At 37.2% G+C, this 11,534-nt stretch overlaps 1 long non-coding RNA gene across 1 annotated transcript; it reads right to left on the bottom strand.

The window, feature by feature from the left end:
* Positions 1-1,626: 1,626 nt before the first annotated feature.
* Positions 1,627-8,894, bottom strand: LOC126185010 (uncharacterized). The gene is made up of 2 exons (XR_007536929.1): positions 8,599-8,894; positions 1,627-2,355 (listed from the first exon to the last, which is right to left on the bottom strand). It is a non-coding gene; the product is annotated as an uncharacterized LOC126185010 (long non-coding RNA).
* Positions 8,895-11,534: the final 2,640 nt, after the last annotated feature.

Here is an 11,534-nt window from a genome sequence, read left to right on the forward strand (position 1 = left end):
CTGTATACAGCTTAAGAACAATACATAGAGCATATTGAAAAGTAGTACTGACAAAATTTACATTTGTGCGCTTTAAATATGAAGAGGCATACCTGTTTCATAAAAACAAAGTCCTAATGTACTGCAGCCATAGTGGCATCGTCAAATGTTAGATGCGGAATCAGCGCCAGCATCGTCAAATACATATAAATCACATCACATGCACAAGTCATGTTGTCACAGCTGTGGTAAATTTTTAAAGAAAGTTGTGTGTTCCATGAAGCGTGAATTACATAAAGCTGAAAAAATTTACTCTGTAATGTTTTCTTTTTTTATTTAGACAATCTTTACCAACAACTTTTACAAAAGTTTGGGTATTAAGAATTTATATTTGCAGTTTTGGTGTGTGATGTGTAACTGAAAATAATAAGACTTGCATTTTTCATAAAATGACAATTACATCTGTGTTAATTAACATATATTTGATGAATTTTAAATTTCATCAATATAAGTATTCAAAGTGTCCTTAAAAAAATTAAAAAAGAATTACCGAAACGAGACATGAACCAGCAATCCAGCAATTAAGTCTAAAGTGCAACTGTTTTTTTCTCATTTTTATGTACTTTGCACTTCACAGAAAGGCTCATAGAAAATGCACCTTTGTTTAAAAATTTGCATTGGCCAGGAATCAAACTCAAGACTCCTCCACGGCAGGCAAGCATTTTACCACAGAGCCAGGCTGCCTGTCGAAATAAACGGACCTTTCTTTACAGTATTAATGATACTCAGAAAACTTTAAAGTCGATTTTCTCAAAAAATTTTAAGAATTGCATGAAACTGCTGTGGGAGATTGATGTTTGAATTATGAACTTCATGTATCAAAAATGTAAAAAGATTACAAAAATCCAATTGATGTGTGGTGTCCGTGTTAGTCGAATGCTAGCGAATTGTTTCCAGAATGAATCTTTCACCCTGTAGAGGAGGATGTGGTTGTTTGAAACTCCCTGGCAGATTAGAACTGTGCCAAATGTGGACTTTAACATAGTGACACCCACATTCAATTTGCAGTTCAGCACAATTTGTCTGCCAGGAAATTCCAAATTGCTGAACACTCCACCGCAGAGTGGAGGATTTGTTGTGGAACTTCTTGTCTGTTTACACAATCTAGAATGTCAAAAAGGAAGTTGACAAGGCTACATTTAAAAGTAGACTTATACTTTTCAGCAGTTATATGAACTCCATCAGTTTAAGAAAACACACACACACACACACACACACACACACACACACACACACACACACACACACACACTGTGTGTGTGTGTTGCATTGGGAGAGCTGTGCTGGGAAGATTAGAGAAGCAGAGACAGGGAGAAGTTTGAGGTTAGGAAATACTCGAGGAGGATAATTCAGGGAAAGTGAAGCCCAGAAGTTCCACCTACCTCAGTACGGCGTCTGATCACCAGCCCGTTTCTCTGCATACATAGATATTGTCCAGATGATGTTAAAAGCAGTGTTGAAGAAAAACACTGTCAATGCTTACATTTGCAAAGTGTGCATAAACTCTGGTGGCAAGCTATCCTGCAATATCTTATAACAAATTTCAGGTGGAGGGTGATTGATCATCTCTTTAGAAAAATGGCAAAATTCTGCAACAAGTGCTTTTATTTCTTTAGGTTCACAATTAAACACTTGCCAACAGCCCGTATTTAATTAATGAATAATATCACTGTCCTCAGCTCACAGTTCATACAACCCAATACACACACAAGGCAGCCAGGAACGTACTCATGTCCGACCTGAGTTGTTATGCGATTTACAGTCATTACTCTTCGACAATATACAAGTTTCACATTTGGTCCTTTTTCAGTGGATTTCTAATAAAGAAAAAATAAAGTAAATTCTTATACAAAAAATTTTCAACTCTTTTCTCCCACACTCCAATGCTACAACATTTTATCTCAAATTAAATTTTCAAAACATTCATAAAAGGGAAAATTTACATAAGTTCTTGAAACAATAACCTCTTTTCTAATCAAACTTTACATTTTACACATAATATTTAACCAAAAACAATAATTTATTTCGTCGCTTAAGTAGCGTCCAAAAGTTCACCGATATATAACTCTGGCACTACGAATGGTGTCCTTTCCTACACCTTACACGGCGATTTGGGGGTCATCTCTAAACTTAACATTGTTCTTACAACAAATTGGGGGTTTCCAACTACTTTCACAGACGAAGTAAATGGGTACCGATCACAAACACTTACACCTGGATCACATAAGGGCTCATCACTGGGGTACAGCATCCGGCTTTGTGTCAACATCAGGTTCTCTCTCAGTACCGTATCCAGTTCTGTCTCCTTTTTCGTACCTGCAATATACTACATTTAAGCGTCCATCCTTAGTATTTACATCCTAAACTAACTTACACGTGTATTCATAATAAGTAATATTTCTCAAAGTTTGACTCTCAGATTCAAAAGAAAAAATTTCTTCAAAGAACTGTTTCAAAACTTTCTTTTTTCAAACTTTACTATAGTCACAGTTTCATATTAGTCTTTTCAGTAAAAAGTGAATTAACTGTCTCCCAAAAGTTTAACAGTTCCCAAGATTGGCACTACTACTGAAATCGTTTTTAAAAATCTGTTTTAATCATTAAGCAAGCTACTGTTACAAATATTTCTGATTCAAAATGTTACTCTTTCTTTCTTAACCTTTTTTTTCCAGAAAAAATTTTACTGCTTGACTTTATACAAATAAGCTATCATACACCAAGAAAAAATACATCATTAAATATATTGAAAATAAATTTCTGCCACCATCTGTGGCTCTGAAAAATATTATAATTACATAAAGAAATACAAAATTATTGAACACTGAAAATTATTCAGGCCACTTTCTGCATTTCTGCAACTCCTCCTATATACATTATATACAAAGAATATGAAACAATTTTATAAAATTACTGAAAATTACTCATGCCAACTTCAGTAGTTCTGAAAGAACATCTCACCCACATATTACACACATATAATACCAAACTAATGAAAAGTCCTTATAAAATTACTGAAAATTATTCCTGCCAGCTTCTGTTGCTCTAGCAAATTTCTCACACACTTGCCATATGCACAAAAATTGCCATATCATTATGCAGGCTGAAAATAACTTATGCCAGCTTCTGTGGCTTTCCAGTACACATCAGATATGCTTCATATAAAGTGAAAATAATTTTATAGGAAAATACTGAAACATTACTCATGCCAACTTATGTGGCTCTGCAAATACACCTTACCAGCCAACTAATGTGGCTCTTCATTACATCATGTACCAAAATACACAATATATAGACAGTAAATACAAAAATTCCTTTTAGAAAAATACTAAACATGACTCATGCCAACTTATGTGGCTCTCAAACCCATCTCATACACAATATTCCAAGAAAAATACACATTACTGAAATTACTAAATACACTTAAGCCAACCTCTCTGTGGCTTTCAAGACACCTCATATACTATTTCATTTACTCATTATGCAGGCAATCCTCTCTTGCCTTGGACACATTTCTTACAACAATGTCTCTACATGTCACAGACTTTGGAAAATTAATCACATTGCTGTATGCTTTACCATCACATTTTCATTTCTCTCTCATTCTAATTAGTGTTTTAGTTATCTACTGGAACACTAGCTTGTCCTGCCTATCTATTCTTTGTACTGCACTATTTACTGGTAGAGAAGAAGGAAAGATGATAGCATAAGTTCTGAATGATGAAGAGGAAGGTTGACAATATGAAAAGAAAAGGAAATAGTACTGCCAACAACTCGGAATGCCTGGTGTTCGTCAAAACACCTGACAACCCACAGAATGTGTGTCCCCCCGAGGCTCTTAGTTACTGCTATTTAATTGCTGCTCCATTAAGTATCTTTTCAGGTCCAGTATGTTTTTGATTCCCAACTGCCTGAATGATTTTATATCAACATAGTGACTTTCTCCTGTACCAGAAGGATCGGCTTCTTTCGCTTCTGCATTATCATCTATCTCTTCAATGTTTACTATGGTCCTGCAATAACATATAGGCAGATCTTTGACAATAGATCCTTTTTCTCTGACAAAAGCAATGGATACAATTTCCCCCTGTACATTTATTACTGCCTCAATTTTTCCAAAGTATAACCTTCCTTTGTATTTATGTAAGAAATCAACCCCTACCAACATTTCAACACTAATTCCATTAATAATCAAAAAATTCTGAACCCTACCTATAGTAACGGGTATCATTAACTCTTTTTTTATTACCTTTCTTGACTTAAAATGTCAACTATAAAGCCACTTTACAAGAATGGTGACAAATATGATGTTAGTAACTTTAGGTCTTTATCAATGTTGTTAGGTTTCTCAAAAATAATAGAAAGGATAATGTATCATAGACTATACAAATTTCTTATTAAGAATAGAATATTGGTTAATGCGCAAAATGGTTCCCGTAAAAATAAATCAACTGAAACAGCTATCTTCAATTTTTTGCAACTTGTTCTAAATCCCATAAACAGAAAGGAATTAAATTGTGGATTGTTTTTAGACTTATCAAAGGCCTTTGATGTCATCGACCATAAGTTACTGCTTAGGAAGTTGTACACCTATGAGATACGTGGAGACAAATGGTTTGAATCATATCTGTCGGACAGGTATCAGAAGGTGGAGATAAGCCATGCAGATAGGACATACTCATCAAGATTCAAGAGAGTTTTGTACAGAGTACCCCAGGGATCTGTATTAGGGCCATTACTGTTTTTAATATTTATCAATGACCTACCAAGTCAACTATCTGAAGCAGAGGCAGTACTGTTTGCTGACGATACAAGTTTGTTTGTTAAATCAAATAGTGAAGCTGATTTACAGGAAAAAGTCACATTGGCAACAGACGAAGCAGACAGATGGTTTAATGAAAACACTCATTGTGAATGCCCAAAACAACGTGGATCAACTTCATACATATTACAAATAAAATAAAAACTAACCTTACAGTAGGACTGGGTAAGTGTAAGACTTAACAAGCATCATACACTACATTCTTGGGAGTATGGTTTAATGAACACTTAAGATGGGAAAAGCATGTAATATTAAAACAGTGTTATGTGTTTATTTCTTATTCATGCACAGTTTATTAAGATATGGTGTAATGTTTTGGGGGAACAACAGTCTAACAAAATATTCATTTAGACTACAAAAGAAGGCAGTCAGAATAATAAAAGGTATAGGATATAGATACTCTTGTAGGCATGCTTTCAAAGAATTAAAAATCATGACACTACCATACTTATACATATATGAAAGCATATGTTTCTTACAAGAACACGAGGAATTTTCTCCATTAAACAGATAAATTCACAACTACGGAACAAGGATCAGGAATGATTTCCACAGAGAAATTCATAAAACCGCTATGTATCACAAAAGTGTACTATACCAATCCAAAATCCTCTACAGTGCTCTCCCCAAAGAACTAAAAATAATACCAAAACTGCACATATTTAAAAGAGAATTAAAAAACATGTTATTGAGCAATAGTTTTTACAGTATTGAAGAGTTTATGAATCATTGACAATAAAAACGCAGTTAATGTTTCCCTGACATAATAAATATGTGTAATTGCTCATATTTAAATACTTGCTGTTTCTATGAAAGTGTGAAACAGTGTTAATGTAAGAATGGAAATAATCTTTGATGTGAGAATCACTAGCTTTTTTTTTTGTATGTTATCCTACTTGTATACTTTTATGTTAATGTTCTTATAGTTCTATTAAAATTGTGAAGTGTAAAAGACAAGTAAATTCAATCATGAATTTTCATGTACATGTATTTAAAATTGTTATGTTTATTGACAAGTCCTATGTCATTTTGATGATGTACTACAAGGACACTAATAAATTGAATTTAATTGAATTAACTCTTGTTTTATTACCTTTTTGCTTCTACCAGTGGCCTCAATTATTTTTAACCCACTTATTGGCATAATAGTTATTTCTTTATTTCAGGTAGAGCATTTACAAATTCCTGTGACACTGCACACACCTCGGAACCACTGTTTATTAAAAACTCAACTTTTTCATTAAAAACTGTTACCTCAATTATAGGCCGGCTTGGATTTATTTTTAGATATTTAGACTCTGGCTCATCTAGCAAATCCTGCACCACGTCTCGTCTGTCGAGACCTACGCCTCCTGTGGAAATTAAATGTACATTTTCAGGATCCCCTTTCACCTTATTTTTATTACTAGCAGCTTTCACTAAACTACTCAAAATGGAAAAAGCATCACCATCTTCTTCCTCCACCTCATCTGAAATATACTCTGTTTCTGCAACCCTTCCTACGATGTCATCAGAACTATTTACATTACCCCCTTCTTCTTCTTCCTCCTCTCCCTCTCCTGATTCTTCGTCATCACTTTCTGAAATTACTCCACTCACTTTATTCAAAAATTCCTCAACACTTTCATCCTCTCCCTCCTGTATTTCTATAGTATTAATTCCACTGTCTATAGGTAGCCTCTCATCTGTTCCGCAGTGCTGAGTCACCCCACCTCCTGATCTGAGAATTTACTTTCTGTACCTGGGTCCTCCTCAAAATGGTTCCTGTGACCTCTATCTGAACTTGCCCTCTCACAAAAAGCTACTGAATTTATTGGATAAACAAATTGCTTTTCAGTGTCTCTCCTATGCCTTCCTGATTTCATTAACATTAATTCAAAAACATTGTTTAGTAGGTGCCTTCTTTACTAAGGGTGTCACTAGTGGGTATACTCTGTATGGGTTCAGTCTGCAAACACTAGCATCGTCACAGAAAGCTAACGGTTTTCCTGCCATGTAATGTCACTGCCTCTGACATTTCTATCCCCTGTCGGTCCACGCCTACCCGTTACATCATCGGCCTGCAGCTGACTGCACCCGAAATAACGGATTTTGTCAATGAAACTGCCCCACCAGTACCACCTCTTCTCTCTCTTCCTCTGTAACTGTTCGCTCATGGCATTCCGACCATGTTTATATTGACATCCCCTGTTTTCATTAGGTCTAGCGGGAGGCCTATATTCTCTCCTAGCACACTCTTCCACTTTCAAAAAGTTCTAAAATCTTTCCAAATAATGAACAAACTGGTCAATGTGATCCCTGGGTGCCGATATGATCTTATTTCGCCAACATAATGGCAACTTGTACTCAATCCCCATAATAAATGGCTGTGTTTCTACTTTAGAATTCAAATAGGACAAAGTCTTAACCCATTTTTGTATAAATCTTTTAACACTTTCTTTCTTGGGAAGATACTTTTCCCCCAGAGCAAACTTATGCAAAACTTCCATTTGTTTTCTTTTTTCCCCCAATACTCATCGAAAAAAGTGTGTTTGAACTCTACTAATTGGTCATATTTATCTGAAGCTAAATTACCCCAGATTCTAGCTGCTTCCACTAGATTAGAAGTAATAAACCCCATTTTTGTTTGTCACTCCATAATTCTTTTGGATGAACATTCTTACTTGGATCAAATTTGAAAAATTGGCGATGTGTAACACGCAATTTCATCTGATTCCAATGTACCATTAGATACTACACAAACATTATTGTTCTTAATATTTTGTTCGACTTTTGTTAGTCTACTTTCATCCTCACATATCTGCTCATTCACATTTGCATGAAACTGATGAATCTTAGAATCAATGTTAGTAAGTTTACTTGTCACTTGCAAACCAAACTGAACACACACTTCTTTTTCTCCTGTAATTTCACTTTCCAAGGTAACATGACTACCTTCACAGCATTTTTTCTATATTTTGAACCTTTCCATGACCTTTGTCCAGTTCCGAATTCACTCTTTCTTCTAGCTGAACATTATCCTCAGTGACTTGGTTTATCTGTCAAGTTAGTTCATTTTTCACTGTTACAATTCCCATGTTACATTCTTGTCTGAGCCCAGTCAGCTCTCTGTTAATACTATCATGAAACGATCTCATGTCATCTTTCCAAGAATCTCTTAATTCTCAAATTTTATTTTCCATCCTGGATTTCAATTCCTCTACTTCGGAACTTAATGAATTTTTAATTTCAACCCCAATTTTACTCACTTCAAAACGTATCTGACTCATTTTATTGTCAACATTAGTATTCATCTGAACAATATGTTTAACAATACTCGATACATATCTGAAACACTATCTTTTTATTCATCAGCTATTGACATTGGATCCTGTTTTATTGTAGTTACAGTAACAGGTATAAACGGGACACTGGGTTCCCATACATTTTGTTCACTATCAGTCCCATAATTAGCATACATAAAAACTGGCAAACTACTACTCGTATTAGCTTGTGACACATCAAAACTGAAACCACTACTCATGGAATCATTTTCAACTTTACAGTTCCTTTACACATGCGTGTGAACACACGGGCTCACTTGACACTGCTGCTTTTATAAAGTTTCTACATTTTCGAACTTTATTATTGTTTTTCCTGGCCGATGAGCATCAATTGCGGTGAGGCGGGTCATAGATAATGTGGCATAAATGTCTGTCACTGTCTCTTGTCATACTGGGCATTACAAAAGTTCCACCTACCTCAGTACTGCGTCTGATCACCAGCCCGTTTCTCTGCATACGTAGATACAATCCAGACGATGTTAAAAGCAGTGTTGAAGAGAAATACCATAAATGCTTACATTTGCAAAGTCCGCATAAACTCTGGTAGCAAGCTATACTGTAAAGCCGGTATTACACGCCTATCCGCCGCAAACGGTACTGGTCTAGCGCGACAGTCATCTAGCTTTAGAATAGGTGAAACTACGAAAATTAGCAGACACATTATCCGCACGCCGAAAGAGAGACCAGTTCTAAACTGCCATCGATCCGCGGTCGGCGCATGCGCACTAGGCAGCGATAGCTCGCGCATGCGCAGAAGGGGCTATTGTAGTGTTTTCTGGTTGTTATTTGCTTACTGCTTGGTGGCTAGTACCTCATTTCAGATTTTCATGTTGGGAATTTTCCGCGTTTTTTTTTCAAAAATGCAGAGAAAAAACTTTTTTTGCTAGTAGACTTTCTATTATACTAGCTGTTTGTGAAAGCATAATTTCTATTGATTACTTCGTATTCTAGAAATGAAATGGAGCAAAGAGGCGTTAAGCGTCTTAATTCAGGCATACAGCGAGAAAAGGTGTACATATGACTCGCTGTATGCGCTGTATCATAAAAGATACGTCAGCAATTGTTTCTTTCTGAGCAATCTACATATAATGGCACACGGTGATTTTCGATTTGTGTCGTAATGCCATAGCTTACGAAAGTTCATGTTTGTTTTGATTGCATCTCTTGTTTATTCAGCAGGTCGGCTGGAGTGGCCGAGCGATTCTAGGCGCTACAGTCTGGAACCGCGCGACCTCTACGGTCGCAGGTTAGAATCCTGCCTCGAGCATGGCTGTGTGTGATGTCCTTAGGTTAGTTAGGTTTAAGTAGTTCTAAGTCCTAGGAGACTGATGACCTCAGAAATTAAGTCCGATAGTGCTCAGAGCCCAGTTTGTTTATTCAGCATGCCAGAAAAGAGAAACTGGCAGTGATTGTCGACAAAGTACGTACAGTTTCGCCCAGTGCGATAGACGAGGACTGAAAAACTCTGAGGAGCACTTATATACCGTATATTCAAAACTTGGAGAAATAACACAAATTCACCTTTAAGTATTGGTCCTTTCAAGTGCTGCAAATTGCAGTGCATATATCCACAACAACTTTTGAAATGGTGGGTTGTGCTATTCTGTGGCTAAAAGCCAGACTCTTAAAAGATTCCCCATTCGCAAGGAAACGTAATGTTACAACCAGCCTGCAACATAACAGGGCGTTTACCGGTATTTTATCGGTGATCTTGGGTGGTATGATCACAAAACGTATAACCATATAATTCTTACCTTCGAGAAGGTGAGAGCCTCCCTCATGACTGTGTCACACTTCCTGATTCCATCTTCTATCATAGACAGCAGCTTCTCGAAACTGGCCATGTCCATCCTAAGTTCCGAAATTCTTGCGAATCTTCAGGCCTAAGTTTTTTTATTAACAGTGAATATATTTCCCTGCCTTCGTCCCTTCATTTCAGCCAGGGTCGAACCCAACAACGTCTGACTTTTCGTTTTCATCGCGATTCTGCCCTAATTCGAAGATTTACTGTCACTGCCAGGGCATTAACTCCAAAAACAGCTGCATCCTCCACGCGCAATATGCTGTATAAATGTAAATTTCGATATAGATATACCTGTGTAACCAAGTGTCGCAATATAAAACTGTTGAGTCTGTAATTCAGAACAGTACTAACCTACATAAGAGAAAAACAATTGCTTATTAAATGATGGCAAAAACAATTTCTTATTAAATAGGAACCTTGAGTTCACAGAAACAATTTGAACGTATGACGTTCCAGTACATCATAAAGTCGCCATTGAGTTGCTGGCGGTAGAAAGGATGACTTTACAAGACATCAGACAGTTCTGTTTTCTTTTTAGCGTATCGTCTGTAGCTCACGCATCTCGTCTGCTCCAGTGCATGCACGCTAGGCATATCCCGTGTGTATGGTGTAATAGGTCGGAAGTGAACCAGTCTGTAGTTACAGGTATGCACGTTAGGTGCGCTGGTGCATAGCTGTACAGCTTAGGCGCATCGTGTAATACGGGCTTAATATCTTATAGCAAATTTCGGGTGGAGGGCGATTGCTTCAGCTCTTCAGAAAAATAGCAATATTCTGCAACGAGTGCTTTTATTTCTTTAGGTTCAAAATTAAACACTTGTCATCAGCCCGTATTTAATTAATGAATAATATCACCGAAACTTCCTGGCAGATTAAAACTGTGTGCCCGACCGAGACTCGAACTTCGGGACCTTTGCCTTTCACGGGCAAGTGCTCTACCATCTGAGCTACCGAAGCACTTGCCCGCGAAAGGCAAAGGTCCTGAAGTTCGAGTCTCGGTCGGGCACACAGTTTTAATCTGCCAGGAAGTTTCATATCAGCGCACACTCCGCTGCAGAGTGAAAATCTCATTCTGGAAACATCCCCCAGGCTGTGGCTAAGCCATGTCTCCGCAATATCCTTTCTTTCAGGAGTGCTAGTTCTGCAAGGTTCGCAGGAGAGCTTCTGTAAAGTTTGGAAGGTAGGAGACGAGGTACTGGCAGAAGTAAAGCTGTGAGTACCGGGCGTGAGTCGTGCTTCAGTAGCTCAGTTGGTAGAGCACTTGCCCGCGAAAGGCAAAGGTCCCGAAGTTCGAGTCTCGGTCGGGCACACAGTTTTAATCTCCCAGGAAGTTTCATATCAGCGCACACTCCGCTGCAGAGTGAAAATCTCATTCTGGTATAATATCACTGTCCTCAGCACACAGTTCATACAACCCAGTACACACACAAGGAAGCCAGGAATGTACTTAAGTCCGACCTGAGTTGTTATGCGATTTACAGTCATTACTCTGCTACAGTATTCAAGTTTCACATTCGGTCCTTTTTCAGTGGATTTCTAATAAAGAAAT

This window comes from Schistocerca cancellata, chromosome 4, assembly GCF_023864275.1.
Source record: "Schistocerca cancellata isolate TAMUIC-IGC-003103 chromosome 4, iqSchCanc2.1, whole genome shotgun sequence".
NCBI classification, from domain to species: Eukaryota; Metazoa; Arthropoda; class Insecta; order Orthoptera; family Acrididae; genus Schistocerca; species Schistocerca cancellata.